This window comes from Chrysoperla carnea, chromosome 1 (assembly GCF_905475395.1).
Source record: "Chrysoperla carnea chromosome 1, inChrCarn1.1, whole genome shotgun sequence".
Taxonomy (NCBI): Eukaryota; Metazoa; Arthropoda; class Insecta; order Neuroptera; family Chrysopidae; genus Chrysoperla; species Chrysoperla carnea.
This window is the reverse complement of record NC_058337.1, coordinates 36,255,832-36,279,628: the sequence shown is the minus strand read 5'-3', so window position 1 is coordinate 36,279,628 and position 23,797 is coordinate 36,255,832.

Genomic DNA, 23,797 nt, shown 5'->3' with positions numbered 1-23,797 from the left:
TTAAAAAATACTAATTATACTAATTCTGAACCTAATGAATCTGATTGCAGAACTTGATGTAAATTTTTTAAAACTAAGATACAAAGCTTTAGCTCCTTAACAAAATCTCTATGTAAAACAATGTGAATTTCTTGTATTTTTTTAATACTTACATTATTTTTGTTTTGAATATATTAACACGAAAAGAACTGTATATTGAACACATATTCTATAGGCACAAAAATGAAGCCTTGAAAACTGATGTTTATTAAATACATTAATGTATTCGAGTTGTATGTAGACAGGCGTACGAGAATTTCATCATAGTAGATATACACTTGACAAGTATCTTATTTTTATACCCTATATATAAGCAACATATATCAAGGTATAATAATTTCAGTTCTAAGTTTGTAAGGCTAATTTTTATATAATAAAAGTAGTATTTTGACCATTCATTTGATTAGATTGTGATTATAATTCCTATATTAGCTACATATTATACTCTAGAAATCTTCTGTATCATAATGAAAATAATAGATTTTGCAACGTTACAACGATTTAAAGCGCCTAGTTATGGTTCTTTAAAATTTTCGGATTCGATTACCTATTTTATAAAAACAATTTTTTGTGACTTATTAATTAAACTTTTCAATAGTTCAATCTGTTAATGATTTTTAAAGTTATCATACTCATAATGAAACATACGGAAATTACAATGTGAATTATGATTAATTTTATAATGATCGATAACATGTATTTATATATATATATATATATATATATATATATATATATATATATATATATATATATATATATATATAAAATCTTTAAACTTTAAGCTTTGGTGCATTATTATGTGAACACAGTTTTTGGTAATATGATAATTTTGGTCTTGTATAAACAATATCGCACGGAATCCCATTGAGTCAATGTAAAAACTAATAGTTCATTAAAAAAGTCAATAAGGCATCCTCAAACTTGAATAAAACTTTATTTAGATGCTTATATTTAATATAATAAAAGGCTAACTATTCTAAGTTTATTTTTATATTTTACCTATACTACCTTAATTAGTCCGTTAGTCCGCCTGTCTGTCCTTCAACACGATTACTAAATCAAAATGAAATTTTTTAGCATGTTCAGGACGTAAAAAATGAGTTTAAGTTTGTAAATGAGAAACACAGCTCAATTTAGGCTTGGGTTCGTCGGATCCATCTTGTAAGCTGTTAAAGATAGAACAAAAAATTAAAGGCCAAATGTGTCTTCGAAACAAATAAACAACTATTCTTTGAAATATTTTTTCGTAAACATTATTGCTTTCTAGTGAGGAAATTAGGAAAAAATATTGGTGTCCATTTTTTTCAAAACTATAAAAGATAGAGATATGAAAATTTGTAGGGAGTGAATCTAATAAAAATTTTATGAAAAAAACTTACTATTGGCTACAAAAAAATTAGGACAAATGGCCATAACTTTTTTTTTCCAACTTTTCAAATGTATTAAAAATAATTAACGTACTCATATTCAGTATTTCAACAATTAGCTATATCAATTGTTTATTTTCACTTATAACTTTTTACTTTTCGTCACAAAAGGCGATATAAAAAACCCCTACACACACATATAGCATCGCTACTATACCTAACTAAAGTTTGTCTCACTCAACGACCAAAAATCAGAGTGAAACGTTCTCTATCACTTTTATATTGTATATGTATATACTCATCGCAGTCGGGCTTAGGGCTGTATGCACAATGGAATTCGAATGTTGAGTGACTTAAACTGTATACTTACACGCTTATACTTTCACAGCCTGAATAATCTAGAGCCTGTTAGACGAACAACAACATCATAGGTCTTTTACATACATGTAAACATTCGTCTCTTTAATGTAATGTAATGCTGTATAGCTACGTATCTACTGGAAAATTTAACTTGCTTTATATATTTATTTAAAGTAAAAATGTATTTTTTTTGTATTATATGCACACTAGTAATTTTATTTAAAAAATAAAGAAGAAACTCCATCATACAATTTTAACTAAATCACAATACTGAACACCGAGTGCATCAAAGATGTGTATTAAATTACAGCATATATAGGGTGCTCAATATATGTAGGTAATTTTCACGAATCTTAAAATAACAAAAAAATAAAAGTAACAGTGCGAGGGAATGATTTATTTTTGTGAGACACTTATAAATATTCAAATTTTTTCAAACGCTAAACGCTAAATTCGGTTTTTCCATAACTTTAGAATATTTTTAAACAATCCAACCTAATTGAATATGATTCGAATGATTTTTGTGCTTTTTTGGTAAATAAAAGTAAATAAAATTGGAACTTGGGACACAGTGAAGGAATGATGTTAAGAACATTATGGTTATGCATTTTTCTTTATTTATTTATACGGCTCTAAAATCTTATGTGAAACTTTTAGGTATAGTTATGTAGATTGTATAGAAATATTAGTAACATTCATTTCTTTGTTGGATTTTTATATAGACTCCAAGGACAAGAATTTCGGAATTTTGTGAGAATTACCCATGTATCAACAAACTTCAAGAAGTGGTAAGTGGACATCGAAACTACTTTAAGTACGAAAATGCGTGTGCCATTATGCTTTGTTTATGAAATTCTGGGTATTGAATTTTTTTTAAACAAATATTTTTTTTTTATCAAAAAAAAAAATTAAACCGATTTTATTAAAGTTGTCTGAGTGTAATTAGGCATAATACTGAATCTAAAATACAGTAATTTCATTTGAATGAAATTCAAAGATGGTTGTTTAAATGGGTACGCCTCTCGATTTATTGAATTTAACTTTAATGAATCCAAAAGGGGTCTAGTTAACAATAAACAATGAATATTTGATTATATTAATGAAAAAAAATTGGCAGTCATAGGGACTGTCGATAGAAGTGAGAACTTTTAGTATAAAAATTTGAAAGTTTTATATTAAACAGTATATACACATTGACCTTTTCCCTTAATCCATTCAATTTCACTCGTAATATATACGCTGTACTAATGTACACAATACGTCAGCTATATAGCTACAGATACACTGCTATAAGCATATCAGTGACGCGAACGAAAGAGATTTGACCCATCCAAAGAGCGTCTCACAGAACACGAACGCTGAGCATGCGCCATTAATGAGCGTGCCGGTGACGCGAAAACATAACATTTTCCCCTAGTAAAAAGTGCCCGTCGTCGCTAAAGAAGTTTTCACTTTAAATAATTCGTTTTCACAAATTTCGACATCCTGTGCCTCAGAAACAAAGCATTTTGATACGTACATTTCGAGCTTAAACTGTTTGTTTTGATGCCCTCTACCACTGTCAGAAGTGGTAGAGGGCATTCAAAAAATATTTTTTTTAATATTAGATATTTATTTATACAGACATCAGAATTTTTATGATAAAAACAATATGATGTTACAATTATGATAAAAATTTTTGCATTATCAATAGTCAACTGTATATTTTACTGATCGGACATCAAAGTTAGGGTGAATTTTGTCAAATATTTCAATTAAGTGGCCAAATATTGTTTACATTTCAATTTTTTTCGCTTACAAATTTTGAAAAATTTAGCAAATAGGGACGTTGTTTAATATATCGCCCTATAGCAAAACAAAATATTTGACAAAACCTGGCAGAGTCTTTTACTTTGGAAAAAAACTGTATTTACAAATATTTATGATTATTATCTTAACAAAAAAAAGAAAGTTGCAGCTTTTAACTTTTTGTTGGTCTTTATAAATTTTGATTCATATTTCACAAGATCTAAGAGTTACTTTGTATTTTAAAAGTATTTTTTGCTAGAAGCACTACGAGTATTTTTTTCTCAATTTTTTACTCCTAATGCCTGCATCTTTTTGATGGTATGCAGAAATTAATAAACTAACTAACTACGGAAAAATGCTTTAGCACAAAGTTGTCAAAGGCAATAGAGCACATTCGCCTGTGTCTATGACTTTAACCTACAATTATCGATAAACTTAAAGCTTATTTTCTTTCGATTAAATGCAATAATGGCATATTTTTAAGTCACAATAAATCCGAATGCTAGTGTTTTTTGCAAATGTATTAAACAAAAATTGTAAGTTTTTTTATGAGGATCATCTTTCTAGTTTCAAGTGTTATTCTATTCTTACCGTTTATGATCTAAATTGGCTATTAATAAAACCAAAGAAGTGGGTCAAATCTGATTTCAGTACATGATGAACCCCATCAAACTCAGCAACTTCTCTATAAGTTATTTGTTTAATGGTTAACCGCAAAGCGAGCTTTTACTCATTATAGATTAAAATGACCCACCCTGTGTATACGTATAATGCTTGATAGAATGAAAAGATTATTAACAAAATGGAAACTATTTAAAAAAAGATAATTGAAGTAGGTATTAGAAAGTGAACTTAAGGTAGATATGTACAAGGTGAGACTTTGATTTTGAGGTTGAAAATTTTGTTAGATTTTCTGTCTGTTAAAATCTTTGGAGTAAGATTTGAAGATGGGGCTAGGAAAGAATATCGTTATACATTTTAAATTTAGCGCTCTAAAAATAATTTACATATCATTGCATTTTATGAATATAGTACTCTTTACTTTAGCTTTTACTCGCGGTTTCGCATACATTAATGTAGATTTTGTTAATCAACTCGGGTTGTCTATTGACACGAAAACTATTAAAGTACATACGATTAATTTATCTAATTCCGGTTGTTGGTGTATACAGAATTTATCTGATTCACTAATAGATTAAAATTCATTTGGTGGCTCGTTGATTCTTTTATAGAATCATTGACTTCTTATCCAATTTGAACCATTGATTATTTTAGTGAATCATTGATTTATTTAGTGAATCTATGATTCATAAACTCAGACTGCCACATTATCTGTAGCCTTTACCTGCCTCGCCATCACTTAACCCCCTGCATATATCTTTCAACCCTTTTGTTTGGCTAAGCCTCACTATACGCTAATTTTATTTCTATCCCTTGTACAAGTGGATAACTTGGATAGCTTTCGCCCACAGAGCATACTGCGCTCGCCATATAGCATTCGTTTTTAATATTTTTTATTTATTATTATTAAAAACTTTGTATGAGGTGAAAAACATTCGATTTTCGCGGGAAGGGGATTCCCAAAATTGTTAAGTTTTCAATTTTTATCATAATTTGCAAGAATTGTAACTGCGATGCCAAAATTTGCGTCTTTCGAATACTCAAGAAAAAAGGCAGTTTTTCGAGGATGTTTTTTGCATTTTAGATGTGAGTAGACACTTAGATATTACAAATTTTCCAAGGATTCCGTTAGTTTGACTTTATTTCGTGTAGAATAGAATAAAACCTTATCATTCTAGCGTGAATAGAAGAGAAAACGGTAGTTTTAAAGCTGTTTTTCCCTCTTTTTTTATTGTTAGTTTTTACAATAAATAAAAACTAACAAACAAACACAAACTCACATTAGAATTTTTAATAGTCAGGATATTAAAATTACTTAACATTTCTGAAATCATTATTATGTACCTAGAATACACTCACTGTAATATTTTATCTTTTTAACTATTTGCCATGGAATTTTTTTGTTCATGTATTTTTCTAAGTGATAACGCAATGTTAGTCCATCTGCATTCAATGCTTCAAAATAAAGATTGCGTTTATTTAAATTAGAAAAATCATGTAGGAGTTCTTCATATAGAATTCACCCATGTATTTCGGAGAAAGTGATCAAGAAAAACGTGAAAAGTGATCGAAACATCGTATTTTTTCAAGGCAGCATTTTCACATGCTTTTGGGCAATAATTAAAGAAATATATTTGATTTTCTCAAATTGTAATTCCGAATAATGAAACAGCAAAACTCAACAGATTTGTCGTTTTTGCTTGAGTTTAGTCTTTATAGCTTTTTATTTCACTATAGTTTTTTTTGAAATTTTTTTTTCTTTTTGTCTGAAGTGTATTTTGCAAGTGGGAGCGCGTATGTTATACAACCGTTGCATAACGTTTATGCCGCGCAAAAAATGAGAGAAACGGGACGATACTAGACGATACGAGAATGCGCTTACGAGAGCGAGGCAATAATAAGAATTCAGATCATCATAACTATTTAATAGAAAGACAACCGATTTTTGAGAGAAAGGCAATAAGATAATCTTAAGGATTTTTTTACTTCTGGGCTCTTATTACAAGACGATAAACAACTTGACAAGGCTTACTATTGCACAACAATGCTAGTGGCAATCACAGCATAACTTTTATATTTTTAACCTCCAACTAAAAAAGGGGAGTTTAGAATAAAAGTTTAATGTGTCCGTGTATCTGTCTATCTGTGCATCGTTGTTTGAAATATGATTTGATCGAGAGTGTTTGTAGCTATGTTTCAAGTGCGAGTTTGGGGTTCCGTATCTGATAATAACTAGCTAGGAGGTGATTTTATTCAAATGACAGAGTAGATTCATGGCTATCAATAAAATTGCCTGTTATGTATTTCTTTAACTTTTATGCGTTTCTTTTTTATTTTCTATTAGTAAATATATATATTATTCAACATTATGAACAAGTTAATTCATACAAAACGTTTTTATAATTATATAATATTTTATGGCCTATAAGACAAAATTTTACGTTAAAGAAATGAGACCAGTCATTATCATTTGAATAAAGTCCAATGAGAAATTGACTTTTTTAAGATTTTAATACTTGTACTTTGTATGGTTCACCTTTTATTATTTAATAGAAATAAAACAAAAATTAGTAAAAAGTTTTTATTTTGATACCGAAGACAAAAGTTTTGTAAAATAAAAGTTTGGTAGACACACAGAACACATAGGATAAAATCTATTAAGTATTAGAAGAGATGAACTTTTTTTTTTAACTTTTAAAAGTATCGTTTATGTAATCGTTCAATCTAAAAATTGAGAACTATAATAATAATAATAATAATACTTTACTACACATTCATCTAATATAATATTTTGGGTGTTGATTTTTAAAGTATATTCAGACTTTTTAATAGCTTTTTCATTCATTTATTTACTCAATTTTTTTTTCGAATTATCTTTTGTTTTTATATTATGTGGGTAACATAAATTATAAACTTGAAATAAGTTTGGATTAAAATATGATTAATGTTTTTCTTTAATATTTTCTGGCGCCCTGATTATGTCAATCGAGAACCGAATCTAAGACGCGAATTTTTTTTTAATCCATTAGTTTTCTTCTTGAGGCTTTAAAGAAAAACCTGTCTAACAGTGCTTGCTATATAAGCGATAAAGTAAATGCCCAAGACTTAGTGATAAAAGTGTTCACCAAAAAATGTTTCAAACAAAAGTTGGTTTACCCAAGATCCGTTTGACCTATGTTGCCCATTTACGAACTCGGCCTCACTTTTTATATCCTGAGCTCGCTGAAAAAATTTCAGCTTGATACCTTTTTTCACTTTTGAATAATCGAGTTGACAGACGGACGGACGGATGGTCAACCGGTAATGGACTAATTAGATGATTCTATGAACATCTGTATCAAAATTTTTTCCGAAGCGTCAATATTTTCAAACTTGGGACTAAACTTAATATTTCATATATACATGGTATAAAAATCATAAAATTCCCATTTTCAATATAGTAACATAAGGTTGCTTTGAGTCTTAATACAATGTTATTAACCCATTGACGAATATTTAGTCTAATCCAGAATTGAATTATACAAGCGACAACGTTGGGCAATTTACTTCAGTAACGTAACCGTTGTGCTGCATGCTGTGTGTGCTGTGTGCACTGATGAGCAATGTATGAGAGTGTGGGTTGTAGCCTTGACAAATTTACTGCAGTAATAGATACAATTTCTACTTAGATAACTATATTTTTTCTCTTTCTAAGATATCGCGTTCTCTCTCACTTCGATGGAGATACCTTAATGAAGCTCCATACGAAGCTACAGCCGAGTGACCCACAAAAAAATCACCCAAAAGAATTGCACAAGTGGCTTCTGAATTATAGCTAGGTACTTTTCCTTATAAGCTGCATGTTTTTTAGTTTTGAAGGTTTTTTATAATGTATTCATTAATGACGAAACGAAAGCAAGAAAATTATACAAATTATGAAATAAATTCAGTTTGTTCTGTTTGAAAGATAATTAAATGAACTTGTTTGGTAAATAAATTGATAAATTCATGTGTTTTATATGCTACGAATTACTTTTCTCCAAACTGTTACTAAGCTCAAATTCTAATTTCTTTGCTAGTCATTTTTCTAAATGGTGAATAAAAACATGCTTACTGCAATAGTATATTACACATAAAGGAAGCAAAAGTAAAAAATGTTTCATTGACAAACATTAGATCTGAGACATTCTTAACTTATTCCCGTGGTGTGTATACTATTTTTTCTACGGCGGAGGCAGAAAGCGGAAATATTTTTTGACACTTTCTACACAGAGGTGAGAAAACTAAATTTAATTTATGCCAAGTAGTGCAGGCTAGTATCTTATTTCAAAAACTTTTAAAACAAAAAGACAGTAATTTTCCAAATTATTTTTTACAATACATAAAAAAAAGAAAAAGCTTTTTAGAAAATTACATAGTTTGAAATTTTACGTAAATTGTAAATTATATTTTTACTAAGTAATTTAATATTTAAATTTTCAGAATAATAAATAATTTAAATTTTCAGAATTTCTCAAAATTTTTCAATTTTTTAATTTATTTAAGATTATTTACAATTTACATACTGTTTCCCTATAAACGCACATAGAAAAACAGGTGGACAAACGTACGCCCTTCTATAATTTTTTATATGTATTGATGATGGCTTCAAATTAATTAAGGAAAAATGATCTTTTTTTGCAGCGTTTTCGAAATACACACATGTATGCCCCACCCTGTGGTCAAAATATCAAAGAATTACGATGAGACAATTTTCAATACTCTTATAATTTAAAATGTCGATTAAATCTACCGCTTATTAAATTAATTTAAAATCTTGAAAATTTGGTCGTATTGACAATGTTTAAGTTTTATTTCTGCAACTCCAGAGATAGTGATTTAATCTTTAAGTAAAATTTAAACCTACTTCTAAACTAACCGGAGACTAACTTGTTTATTTTCCACCCTATTCTAAGATTAAATTTCACTGAAACGAAAATTTTGAAACTTTCGAAATCGTTTGACGTATGTTAACTCACCTTACTACATACGAATCAGAATTTTGTAATTTTTTTTATAAATCACAACTTTCTAATAAATATATTAATAAATTTATATAATGCTTTTTCTACGAAAAAAAGTTCAACAAGTCTTCTGAATTACAATTATTCCACCAAGAACAACCTAATTTCACTTTTATATTTTATGTTATCTTCGTAATAGGTACGAAAACCTACATATACAGGACGTTTTATGAAACTTTTAACAGGTTGCGATATTTTGGATAATTTTTGATTTAATTGAATAATAAGTATATCATTATTTTTTACCTTTTGCATGATCTCGGAAACTATCAAAAAGATGATATAAAATGCTTAGATATAAAGTAGGTATTTTGGAAGAAGCACTCAGTCAGCTAAGTTTTTTGATCAAATTTACTACATCTGAAGTCGGAAGACGTCTGATAACATATTCATGTGAAATATAAGCCATTCTTATCATTTATCGGACGCTTTCTTATAGCTGTTTAAATGTCAAGAACGGTGTACATTAAGCATTCTTCTGTGACATCCGACTACAATTGTAGCTTACGCTTTATCCTTTCATTTAACCTTAAAAAACTAAAATAAGTAGTTGGTTCAAATTTTCAATGAAAAAGTGTTATTATGCTTGACTTCCTAAAACAATAAAAAATAATTCAAAAGAAAAACTGATCTCTGAAATAAAAAATTTAAAGTTTCGTTCCCAAAATATTTCATGCCGACAGATATTTTGGCGCTTCATAATGGCTAAAATTAATGCGGCGATTTTATTGTTTGTTTGTTATTTTTTTCAATAAAAATTTCCAAGTGGTTATGATATTAAAAATTAAGTTTTTAAATTATTTTTAAATTCTTTCCTATAAATAATAATTTAATGAAAACTTTCGAAGGAACTTTGCTCATCTTTTTTCCTAGGAAATGTTATAACTTTGACCCTGCTTAAATAATCCACATTGAGAATTCTGACATCGTGCATGATGAATGCGAGGAATCTATACGACAATTTTAAGAATAACGGAAAAATTATTTAAATAAACTCTCTCGTAATGCTAAAATTTATTAACAGGCTCAATGTTACTTCCCATGCACCACGGTACAGGTGATAGAACATTTATTTCAGCGACACACAGTATATAAGTCATATCTTTACAATGCCCTTTTTTATCTGTATTTCAAAGCAATGTTCAAGTAATAATTTAAATCCGTGTGGTCTTAATTTATATACAAAGATTTTTTTTTCTTCTTATGAAATGAAAAGAAAAGCCTGCCTGGAATAATTTTAACACAGCTACTAGAGCAGAGACTACATACACGTTGTACGAACATATACATATACGTATATGTATGTATACACAATACAACGGTGTTACGTTGTTGTAACGTTATCCAACATCCAACGTTCTTGTCTTTTCAAAAGATAAGAAGTTTGTTTTATTTGTATGAGTATAAATAGAATGAGAACTTTGGCATTATTATATAAGACAGAGGAATATGGATGGAATGATCTATTCATGTTTAAAAAACACGAAAGCAACAGAGTGCCATCACTAAAGTCATTTACTGAAATGTTTTGCCTTTTTACCCGACTGCCAAGGAGTGGTTATGTTTTTCACGTTTATCTTCTATGTATGTATGTACATTTGTTTGAAATTTTTTTTATTACTTCGTATCTGCCAAACGGCTTAATAGACTTCAACATTTTTGGTATCTTTATATTTGCCTAAGTGTTCTTCGATAGATGTTTGAAGTAAAACAACAAAATGGTAAATATTGGAGCGAAAGAGTAATACGTTAATAAAACAAATTAATAAAATCTATCGAATGAGCTATCAAGATAAAGGAAATTAAAAGGGGTTTACAAAAATATACATAATTTAAATGTTTAAATTTAATAAGGAACAAGTGAAAAAAAACAATTGACTGAGTTAATTGTTAAAATACCATGCATAGTCAGTGTTGATTTCTTTATCACATTACACATACAAACATGTGACACATACATAACTGATAATCAAGTATAGTACATATTATAAATTTTCCGCCTAGTTGGCGCCCTCACGGGTAGACAGTGATGTTTACGAAAAAATGTTTCAAACAAAATTTGTATAATTTTTGATAAGGAACATTTTTTATATTTAAACTATCTCTAACGGTTTACAAGATGGGTCCTACGGACCCAAGACCCAATTGACCTATGATACTCATTTACGAACTTGACCTCACTTTTTACGTCCTGGGTACGCTGTAAAAATTTCAGCTCGATATCTTTTTTCGTTTTTGAGTTATCGTGTCCACAGACGGACGGACAACCGGAAATGGACTAATTAGGTGATTTAGTGAACACCTATGATAAAATTTTTTTCCTTGCATCATTATTTTTAAGCGTTACGAACTTGGGATTAAACTTTATAATGTATATTTCATACATTAAATTAAAAATTAATCGGTTTAAAAGTTTTAATATAGTATGATGAGAGGTTTTTTTTTTTAATGCTGAGAAACTGAAAAGTCTAAAATAAAACAAATAGTTTAAAATAGAAAAACGTAAATGCGGTAAATAATATCTGAAAAGAAAGAAACAAGTCCGGTAGTTTATACAGCGACTTTAATGTTCGAGGCCTATGAAAATCTAGACCGACTCAAATTTTCACATTAATTGGCTCCAATTGTTAAAGTCGTTATGCAAACTACTGGACTTGTTTCTTTCTTTTCTGAATTTATATAACGTAGTCGGGGTTTTTATTTTTTATACATGAAATGTTTCCATTAAAGGGCACAAAGTGGAGAGGAGTAAACAAAAAGTGTACACTGAAGGCATGCCAATTTTTAACCTGCAAACTTAATTTTTGGAGCTGTACAGATGGCCGGTGACCTCCCCGAAACTTGATCTGTAATTGAATCAATTTATATGTATTTCAACCGCATATAAAAAAAATTATTCCTTAATCTTTAAGTTGCTACCCTTTGGAGCAGTGCATCCTTATATTGAATGCTATATTGATTGGTTCGATAACTTATTCACTCGGTCTTAGTTAGTACCAACCTCCAGATCAAACGTTTCCAAATTCTATGACGTAACATTCATTCGTTCCGAGGTATGGCTGTTTCAACAACATTGCTTGCTCTTCCACTAGAAGAAGGCCCCGATACACAGGATCGTAACGATCACAAAACTGCATGCATTGCATTTCTTTCCTTTAGAACTGTTTTCATATAGCTCATTCGATAATTTCGGTAACAATGCGCTTCATCCTAATATGAGAAAGAGAAAAATTCTTTGATGATTTACTAAATAGTTTGATCAGATATTTCCGTTATTATAAAAATCTAATTTTGAAAGTAAACGTATTAAGAACAAATGGCCGTTTTTTATGCAAAAAATTGTAATTATTGAGGCGAAATCTATTTGGTTGAAACAAGATGCCGATGGTGTTTAGAGCGAAGCGAGTTTTTGATTATGATTGATCACCCGATAGAAGTAACTGTAAACGTATATATAACATAACATACATTTTTCATTAGAAAAATTTTTACTTTCGTTTTTTCCCGTTTGATGTTTTTTAATTCATTATTTTATTTTATTTTTTTTATTTTTCGTTGACTCGTATTCTTTGCTCTTTCGTAGTGTTTGTGTTGGGTATATATTCGGTACGCACTAATGTCAACGTCTAAGGTTTCATCTCACATATATATTCATATTCACTCATTTTAGTATGTACCATACCTTAAACACAGAGCTACTTGCGAAGATGGTAAAAGTATAACAGACATAAAATTTTTCCCAAGTGATGATACCTCCATTTATTTCTACAAGAAGTTTTCAAAAGTTTTTTTTTTTTTTATTTCATTTTGAATTATTTATGGGAAAATTCGGTTTATTTTACTGTAAATTGCAATTAATTTATTTATTTACTACCAATATCTTCGAAGAATGATACGAAGATTGCTCAAATAAATGTACATTATTTTGTATCATGCGTGACATAAAAAACTTTGAAAGGTTTAAGATAATTGCTACAAATCTGCGTGTCAGCTTAAAAATTGATATAAACAAGTGAAAACAAACAATTGACTGAGTAAATTGTTGAAATACCATACATAGACAGTATTGATTACTCTATCACATTACACATACATATATGGCACGCATACATAACTGATATTCCCATATAATACATACTATACAATTTACGCCTAATTTGCGCCCTCACGGGTAAACAGTGATGTTAGCGAAAAAACTTTTCAAACAAAAGTTGCTTATTTTAAGGAATATTTTTTACATTGAAACTTTTGTTCTATCTCTGACAGTTTACAAGATGGGTCCAACGGACCCAAGAACTAATTGATCTATGTGGCTCATTTACGAACTTGACCTCACTTTTTACGTCCTGAGTACGCTGTAAAAATTTCAGCTTGATATCTTTTTTGAGTTATCGTGTTGCAGACAGACGGACAGACGGACAGACAACCAAAAATGGACTAATAAGGTGATTTTATAAACACCTATATCAAAATTTTGTTCATAGCATCAATATTTTTAAGCGTTACAAACTGGGACTAAACTTAGTATATTGCATGTTACATATATGCATGGTATAAAAATTAGATTCTTAAGTATTTCTGTTTCTTAATTAGTAAAGGTCTAAGACAGAAAGAATGCATGTATTTTCAATTATTTTGAATACAAGAATGAATTGCATTAGGGTTGTTGTCTCGCTATGGGCATATCGATAGAAAATTCTAATTAAGTGTATACTTATTAAGAATATAATAATACATGTTTTATAAGAATATAATAGACATGTTTCATATTCATAAAAATTTGAAGTTGATTGATCGTCTCTTACTCGAGATAAATTCCATTAAAGTTCTGATAATTAACATGGTGAGCATAGGAAAGTTTGTGTTTTGTTGCGTTTTTAACAAGTTTTTTAATTTTAGCAAAACAAAAACTAGGTTAAAAATATTTTCAAAAAGCTAACTGAACATTCTTATATTTGTTTTGAGTTTTGAAAAAAAAAAAAACGAAAATTATTGACCGCTTCATTGTTGAGGTATAATCTAAGTTATTGAAATTTTTTTATGAAACAATAATATTTAGAGTATAAGTAGTGTAAAAGAGATGTCTATTTTATATAGAATCACTTATGTTTATTATTATTATTTATCATACAGAATACATACAGTACAGTACAGTATAGCTAAAAGCATATTAAAATTAATACTATATTTGAATATATATGTGTGCTAAGGATATGTATACATTCATACTATTGCAGCTGAAGTAGTAGACATCCTTATTGCAATATTGTACGCAGACAACAGCCTTAAAATCTTAACCTTTCTTTTTCTAGGTAAGTTTATTATGGAATGGAATTATTTGTTTAGTATATTTCAAACTTCATATTTCCCTCTGCTTCTTTTTTGATTTTCTTATGCCATTATTTGAAAAGTAAAGATTCTTTATAAAGAGTCTAGCAAGAGCTAGATACAGTTTCCAATTTCTCGACTAAAATATTTAAAAAAAATTCTATATGGATGGTAATTTTCACACTTTTGTCAAAAACGATTTGTTTAGAAAATATTATTTAATCGAAAAATATTTACAGTCAATGTTTATAACAGAAAAATATTCTATATTATTTTTCAAATCTCTCTGTTTAAATTTGAAATGAATTTATTTAAATTCGTAATGAATCGATAACCTACTGCACTTCTATCATATTGTTTGATATAGTTGCCTAGCTAACGAAGCAAAATCTTTACGATTTTGTATTACGCGTCGTAGTTTTAATGAAATATGATGGATTGTGTTTTCTGGTCTGTTTATAAAATATCCATATATTTTTTAGCGGTTATAGCGCTAAAATTTAGTCAAACAGTATGGAAATTAGTAAAGTTGTAACCTATGCGTGAAAAAAGGCTAAACAAAAGCCATTATACACTTTTTTATTTCCACTTTTGTTCATATTTTTACGGGTTTGGCCAATAGATTGTTTCGAGCAAGAGATTCGGAACAAGTGTTCGAGTCCATGTTTTTATGAATCTTTTGTAATGACCATTGTATTGAGGTGAAAAAAAGTACTCAAAGTAAAACACGTTATTGAGGAGCAACTTTTGTTCGAAAATTTTTTTTTCAAAACCTAGAAACGTATTTGAATCCAATAGGATCTAGTGCGAAACATTTTTACGGCTGCATTTCTCTAATACTGTAAGTGCTGAGTATTTGTTACGGCTGAATGAATTTGTTAGGGCTATAAAAAACTATTGTCTGTATCTTTGTCAGATACTACTTTTGCCTGAATCTTTTTCTATTTAACACAATTTGCTAGCATGTTATACCCTAGGAGGAGACCACATCTACGTTATCGTAACATTTTTATTAGGACACATGACTTTAGGTTTTATCAAAACGCTGCAGACGGGTAAAACAAGAATCTTCGGAATTCATCTTTTTGATGCTTTATTAACTATACTAATTTATTACAATAATTACATATTATAATGAATAATAATATATTTTAATTATTAAAAAGTATAATATTAATAAAATAATTGAAATATGAATTCAATATCCTATACAACAACGTACCTACTTACTTTTCCATTAAGTTTATTAATTCATATAAACTCATTATCCATTATAGATAATGGAACCTGTCTAATTTCACGAATTGTCAAAATTCGCATAAAAGATATTTAACTGCCAAAATTAATAAAACTAACCCTGTAGCCTTAGCCAAGATCACATGATCAACGATAGTCAAAAGCCATTAACAGGTTGAAAAAACGCACAGATAAAACGAAAGATCTTAAAAATAACCTACAAGTAACAACAAATTATTGTTGTTTTTGGAGTCGGTGTCAGCCAAGGAACAACTGTGACAGAACAGTTTGCTACATTAACTTGGCTGACATCGGCTCCAAAAATAGCAATAATTGTAACTGCATTATATTGTCGTTATTTTATTATTTTTTAGTGCATATTAATTTGTTTGGAATAGTTTTTCTTTTGAAGTAGGTTTTTTTTTGTTAAAAGATTTTTTATTTTGTGATTTTTAGTGAATCTGAAGTACACTAACTAACGCGACACTAAAAAAAAAAACAGTTGACGTGATATTGAGTTTAGTGAATCTGAGGAACACTAACTAATATGTCACTAAAAAAGAATCATCGAAAGCGATTACTGTGATTTTGAGTTAGTCGTTCATTTGTCGCGCACATACTCAATGTAAATTTAAGACTGATATGGTTTTCTAATGGATGCCATTGTCAGAACTGTGCCAAATTGAAACGGGACCAGAATTGGAAATGGTACACGGAAAGCACCAGCTTTTAAATAGAAAAGTTCTGAGGTAACAAACATAAAAAAACACAGTCGAATTGAGAACCTTCTGCTTTTTTGTTTGAAGTCAACTAATAAAAATCCCAAATAGGCGGAACTCTCTGAGACCACTCGTCTCGAAATTATAGCAAAAACCAAATTTTGTATGAAATAATCATATATTATCGTAACTCATATTTATTCAATTAGGAGTCAAAAGTTAAGTCAAAAGAATAAGTTTTACATATTTTCACCTAATAGTATTAATAGTATATTATTTTTTATGAATAAAATGTTTATAGACTGGATATAAACAAATACATATATTTTAAGGATGGTCATTTTCGACATCTATAAGTTAGAATTGATGAACATTTGAAGAATATTTTTCAAAATTCCACAATCAGTACAAAGCAATAGCCCCATTTTATTCGGAAATTCGCTTATTAAGTTAAAGCTAAGATTTTGCATGATTTAATGACCTCTGGTAGGTCAATTTGGGAACACATTCTAAGTTTAGCCCACATTTTCGTAATTTCTTAATAACATTATTCACACTTTTGTGAAAATACGTAATACTTCATTTTTTAAGGAAATCATTAGGTCCTTTTAAGGATTACCCTTACAGTAATACATTTATTAAGCTACAATAATCTATTCAAATGACTAATTTATTTCGAAATGTAAGACTTTGTTTTTGTTTGCTTTGAGCTGTAATTTCGAAACGAATGGCTTAAGAGGATGCTAATCAATCGAAATTTTGATACAAATGGCAATATCGTCCTGCACCTAGAGTCTCAAGAAATTTTAACCAATAGCCATATCCAATATTAAGTATGTTAAAAATAAGTTTCTGATTAACTATAAATACAGTAATGTGAAAAGTACCTTATAGTTGAGTTGATCTTATAAAGTTTAAGTGGTGTAGCCTATAATGACATAGTTATCCGGATTAAATATCGTTCAGGATTATCATTCTTTGTTAAATTACACGGTTTTTTCAAACTAATCTTTTCGAAAACAGCACATCTAACATTAAATTACTTCGCAAGTACTACAAGTATCACAATACTCTGTTAAATCTCCACATAGAATGCATATTCTGGATTGCAAAACAAAACACACATTATTATACAACTTTCTGAAACATTTTGTACAAATGATATTTACTGCAACTAAATACATTAATGAATAATACTTATATATTATATAAGTACAAAGTATATTATGCGAACACAGGTAGAAATTGCATATTTTATGAATATCATGTATCATGTAATACCACCATTTCATAGCTAAGCTAGTATACGTTATTCCAAACTGTTCTACTATAGTACAATCATTTTGGGCATTCGCTTCTAACTTTTTGCAAACAAGGTATAATTTTGATGTTCTATGGAGTTTGAACCAATAGACGTGTAAAACCAAATAAAAAAAAGTTCACATCTATAACGTGATCCCAAAATATAAATTTTGGGCCTTTTCTGCTTTCAGAAACACAATTAGCAATAAAAAATTGTATTACCGATTAAAATAATGTTGAATTGTCTTTAGAAAATGTTCTTATTTTTCATAGGAACCGAGAAAAATGGGATCGAAAACTTCTGTTTTTGTAAAATAACCCGCTGAGTGATCAAGCGGTCTCAGACGTTAGTCTTTGACCGTCTGGCTACTGACTGGGAGGTTTCGGGTTCGAATCAAGGCAGCGGCAGTGTGAACAATTAAAATTAATGAGGGCGGTAGAATTGATCAAATTGTCGTCGCTTGGATAAGAACGAAATAACCGATTCCACCCACATCATAAAATATAATTGTATATATACAGATGTAGTTAAATAAATAAAGATTAACAAATTAAGATGTGGGTGGCCTCTGTTATAGGCATATGTCAGAAAAACGGCGCTTGAATCCCATTATAATTATTTATATCTTGTAAATAGAAAATGACACGAGAATGAAAGATAAACCAGATTCAAAAAGAAAAACGATGATTTAGATATATGAATTGAATTTGGTTCAATATTTTTTATCAGAAAATCTAAAATTTTAGTTTCGATGCTTTTTATTTTTCGTACCATATCGTAAAAATGTATATAAATATCTTTACAGAAAAACACCATAAACTTCGATTTTTTTACAATAAAATAAAGTTATGTTTTGTAGTTTTTTATTATTTGTTAATAAATTTACCAATATTAGTTTAAATAAATGCTATATTTGCAAAATATTATGGTCGATAGTCGTTATTTTTTAATAATAATGAATTGAATAACAAGTAGTAAATCAGTGAAAACAAACAATTGACTGAGTTAATTGGTGAAATATCATTTATAGACAGTGTTGATTACGCAATCGTTTAATTTTTTACGTAATGTAAATAAAGAAAGATGCCCACTCTTAGATACCCACACATACATACACGTGACACACATATAACTGATATTCCCATATAACACGTACTATACAATTTGCGCCATACATTACGGGTAAACAGTGATGTTTTCGAAAAAATGTTTCAAACAAAAGTTGTTTATTGTTTTGTAAGGAACAGTTTTTATTCTCAAACTTTTGCTCTATCTATAACGGTGTACAAGATAGGTCCTACGGATAAAAGGCCCAATTAACCTATGTTGACAACCGAAAATGGACTAATTAGGTGATTTTATGAGCACTTATACCAAAATTTTGTTCGTGGCATCAATATTTTTAAGCGTAACAAACTTGGGACTAAATTTAGTATACCTTGATACATACATTTCAATATTTAAATTTTGTCTTCAGCATTAAAAACAGTCATCGGAGTGCAGAAATCAAAATTTAGGGTATAATTTTTTTTTGCTTTGGTATTTATAAAATAAAATTAAAATTGTTAACGGTTTTTTGTTGCAAGAAATTTTTAACTTATATTTTTATTAGACACCCTTGCTTTTGTTCTAGAATTTGGTTCATCTTTCATTCTTTCTCGTACGATTTCCAGATATGAGCAGCTTTGTAAACTATGGGAGTATCACGTCATTTTAATCGGTAATAAGTACTACTTTGTTTGCAATCTAAGTTTTTCTGGGTAGAAGGGAACATTTATATGTAGGTATAACATCAAAGTTTTGAAGTTTTTTATTGGGTTCAATTCATTAAACTGTATTTATTATCAAAAGTTTACCCGGTTTTCAAAAATAAGAGGTTGGGGGAATAATCTGTTTTCAATGACTGTAGTAGGTATGTCGTCTATATATGTAGTGTGTTACTGCATAATGTAATATCGATTGCTCATTATTAATTTAGTTCGAATACAATACATAAATAAACATCTAGATTCTAGTGTATTTGTTAGTTAGAAGAGTAAAATCTTGGAACATAATGCTAGATGAAGAAAACTTTAAATACACTTTCTTTAGAAAATAATATAATATATAACCTACAGTGAATTGATGATTTATAGGAGCAAGCGGCTCTTCATTGTGAAAACGATACATTTATCTTCTATATGAACAAACTTATTATTCATATACGAACGATTTAAAATCGTTAAGGTGAACTAAAGAATAAAAAAACTAAGAGGGTTATGTTTCCTATAAAAATATAGATTCCTCTAACTAACTTGACTTTTCAGAAAATACTGTACGTAATATGTACTGTATATAAAATGTATCATTTTCTTTCAACGATGTATCCCCAAAAAGCGATTCCTGTTTAATAATTTTGAATTTTATATATAAAAAAAAAATACAAATACTGCTTAAAATTGCAGTATTTAAATGTAAAAAAATATTTAAAATACATTATAATTTTGAGATATTTAAACGCAATTTTTTGGCGCTCTCTGTTGATGACGTATAGGTACGTGACCTGTCAATTTGTGACAGTTCAATGTATAATTTACACTTAAAAGAATGAATTTACAACACAGAATTTACACTCGTTATTATTAAGTTTTCTAATAAAAAGCCGTAGAATAATATAATTTAAAGAAATACCATATAAAATGTAAGTAATTAATATCATACAGTATGTCAACAAATTTGACAAGCCCGTACTAATGATCTCACTGAATTTGTACTTTTATTAATTAATTTTAAGTAATTAAAAAGATTTTAATTTCAAAAATAATAGTTTAGTTGAAATGTCCAGTCATTAAAGTTACGGAAGAAAATTATTTGAACCAAATTTAAACATGAATTTTGTCATTGGAAGAAATTATCTTGAAAATTCCGTGAACGTTTAAATATGAAATAAATTTCATGAAATTTTCTAAATACCAAAGGTTGATTGCAAGTTCTGAGGCACACAGTAATTTAGTATTTTCTGTTAAATATGTTGTGTGTTGAATAATTAAAAAGGAACTAATTTTTACTTGTACGCTAGATTTGTTTCAATTAAATTTAAAATTTAAATAAAGCGGTTTGTTTTATTTTTGTTCAATATCTATGTTTGGGCAGATACTTCTTGATTTTGCTCATTTATCTGTTTAGTAGAATGCAAACAAAATTGTAAATATTCAAGTTAAAAACGTTTATCCTGTTTCATTTTAATATATAGAAATACATTGATGGGTATGTTCTAAAGCAAAGCTGTAATGTTTCAAAGTATTGATATATTGAAATTATTGAAAACGTATGAAGCCTTAGTCTGAAATATACCTTTTTATTAAATTACCTATTTAATAATTTACAATTTTTGAAGAGAATAATGAAATAAATTTTGTTTTGTAACACTTAAAATAGTATATTCCACTACAAGGCCAGAAAGTTTGAGATTCTTAGCCTTTGCCTCGGCCATCATATCGCACAGTTCAGAATCCTCAAGTTTTCTGTACTTTTGGTGTACTATACTATTTTTCTTTATTTTCGATTGAAAGTACGTACTTGCTGCTTCTGCCTCTCAAACTAATTCTCTATAATTATTAGTTTTGAATTTTTGATAAAAAGATACAGCAATTGAATATAACGCGTGCTTTAATTTGAAATAATGCAAATTGCAAGGTAAATAACCCAACAAATGATAATATATTATTGATATAATCATAGCACAATAACCAACCTACCATTGATATTAAATGTCACACATAGAGTATTATTGTACTTCTACAAACGCCATTCATTTCGTTTTGTTTTTTTTTCGGTCCCCGGTTTTTTAGTGTATGCATCGTTTTCAGAATTTTTCTATGATCAACATTGAATCCAATTCAAACAAGCGAAAACAGTTAACTGAGTGTTTTGTTAAATTCCCTGTATTAAAAGTGTTGAATGTCAATGCTTTCATTATTTTTAATAAATGAGAAAAGTTTAAAAACCAACACAGCCTTTCAGCCGCTATTTGGTTTTCGGGATTTTTTAAAACTATTATTTCTAGAATATTTTTCGTTTTTCAAGAATCTTTCACCCTTTCATCTTTTCAAGACCCCCAGTTAATAAGCTACCTGGAAATGTTCAACTCTGTTACTTTATAGTTTTAGAGAAAATGGACATCAAAATTTTATCTTAATTTGTGCCCTTAGAGATAGAACAATTTTGTTCTATCTCAAACGGTTTGCAAGATGGGTCTTACATAAGATCTAATTGACCTGATTATTTACGAGCTAAAACTCACTTTTTACGTCCAGAGCACGCTTTAACAATTTCACCTTGATATCTCGTATCGTGTTTGAGTTATCTTGCTGACATACAGGCGGGTATATGGGCAACCGGAAATGGGCTAATTAGGTTTACGAACATCTATACTAACGTTTTATTCATATCATAAATATTTCTAAGCTTTACAAACTTGGGGCAAAAGTTAATTTTAAACTTTATATATACAGAGTATAAAAATATATAAATACTATATTTTTATTGGCGCATATATTATTAGCGATAAAATTATGGTAGACATCAACCAGCAGGTTCAAAAAAAAAAAAAAAAAAAAACAGATTGTAATAACACGATTAAAAATGGGCCACGCAAAATTAACACACAGGTATCTATTGCCAAAGTCTCCCCAACCAATCTGTTCAACATGCAAAACCCTTTTTATCATAAAGCACATACTAACGTCCTGGATCATCAGGATCTTATGGCAATCCTTACTACACTTCCTTCACTAATGCCTTTAGTTTCTGATGAGAAGCTCATTTTGGTAAAACATATTTAATAAGCCTGTAAGCTAGCTGTTTTGATAAAACCTCTTTCAGGCTGTGACGGAGGCAAGAAATGGGATACTTATTTTGCCACCAGCTTCCAATATTAAAATACGAATGCATATGTGTTGAGCATATCTAAATATTACTACCAAAACTTCAACCAAACACACTGTATTAATAAAAAAAAGGTTCCTGTAATATTTCAGCCATTAAAGTGTGAAATTTTGTTATCGTGACTGCTTTTTTAAATAAAATTATAACACACTTAAGGTAAAAGACGAAGAAAAATGGAGTTGGTTAATTGATTAACACACACAGCAAAGGAATCCACAATAACAACCTGTGATATGTATAAAAATATTTTTTAAGAGGTATATTTAACGCCTTATTTTACATCATGTAATATATTTAACCATAATAAAAATGTAAATTTAGCAACATAAACACTAAAAAATTTCTGTATACAAAAAAAAGTCTCAGGAAGATTTTTATCTCATTTTATTTTTCTTATATATTAAAAACATTCTTACAAGTTGTATATATTTTTATTACTTCTATATAACACTATGACCTAGTAGGCGAAGAACTATGAAACAGATTGCAAAATGAAAGGTGATTTAGACTTTACGACTGAGCGTGTTAGTTGACATCTATTTAAAAGAAGTGACCCTAATACAACTATTACAAGCAAACCAAATGAAACATTTTACACTCACGTTTATTTTAAGAAAAATATTTAGAATTACCCCTTGATTCTAAATTTTAAACTTACAATTTAAGTATAGCTATTTAATTAAAGCAATGCCTATTAGGGTCGGATTAAACAGTTGAGGAGCCCTGGACCGAAAATCATAGGGGGTTCCAAGTATGGGGGTCTCCTTCTTATTTTAAAGAAAAGAATATAACCAGCACGTATAATATAAAAAATTATTTCAATTATATTGAAATAATTTTAACGTAAGTTTCTTTACGTGTTACTTTCTTTACGCATATTAGCTTATATCATCAGCCATTTGCTGATTGTTTCATTTTTTACATTTATTTTCATTTGGTTGTTGCGGAACCCCAGTCACTTGAGGTCCCTTGTCTTGTGCCCAGTAGTGCCTATGCGTTAATCTACCCCTAAGTCCTATTATACATCAGAAGTCACTACTTTAAGGATCTTTCTTTTTACAAAAT